Below are 881 nucleotides of genomic sequence, written 5' to 3'. Positions count from 1 at the left end.
TGTGCGGATCTTCGCGCAGCCAATTCCCTCTCTCTCTAGTCATCCCTACTCCAGCAACTCCTATGCTAACCCTATATACGTAGTACCACACCGCTCCATACCTCAGTTACACTTCGATTCTTAAACCATACGGTTCTCTTGACTCTGGTTAGATCCCAGTCTCCACTATATTCCAAGTTAACTCCGCTTCTTAGCGAGGCGTCACATTCTCTTAAATCCTAAATCCTACTAAATCTTACGACCACTGAAATATTAATCATTCTACTTATTAATACGCACAGTACTCTTACTTTATATTTTTAAAGCATAGCGTATTCATAGATTACAATTATTGAATTAATAACCGTACTACTTATCCAAAGAATTTACGATTTATAATCGTTAAATTAATATTACTATTACTAGATTTTGTATTCCATATCTGTATTATTAGTTATAAAATATATTTATAATTTTATTGATACTTAATTATTTTAATTATTTTAAAAGATATCCTACTCTATATCCATATCCTGAATAAATTCAGTGTTATAATAAATCACCGAGACGCTGCATCTTCACGAACGTTGACAGCCAGCCAACACCGAGATCTGAGACAACAGGACGAAGGCAGTAATTCCATAGAAGCGCTAAGAAGGTACATCGAAAATACTCAACTAAAAGGTTAGCCTTTAAATAATATTAACCCAAAAAATTTAAACCTTTGAAATTAACCCCAAAAATTTGAATCTTTTTAAACATGAATATACATTATGTTATTTTCTATGTTATGTACCACGAAAAGTAAATGAAAACTACAAAAATTGAACCTATCAAAATTAAAACGATTATCTAACCACAAAATAAAAAACCCAATGAATATCATCCTTTGAAAATTGACC

The sequence above is a fragment of the Cyphomyrmex costatus genome, unplaced genomic scaffold, assembly GCF_001594065.2.
Source record: "Cyphomyrmex costatus isolate MS0001 unplaced genomic scaffold, Ccosl1.0 scaffold2655, whole genome shotgun sequence".
NCBI lineage: Eukaryota > Metazoa > Arthropoda > Insecta > Hymenoptera > Formicidae > Cyphomyrmex > Cyphomyrmex costatus.
The sequence above is the reverse complement of the archived record's forward strand: the minus strand, read 5'-3'. Positions refer to the sequence as shown.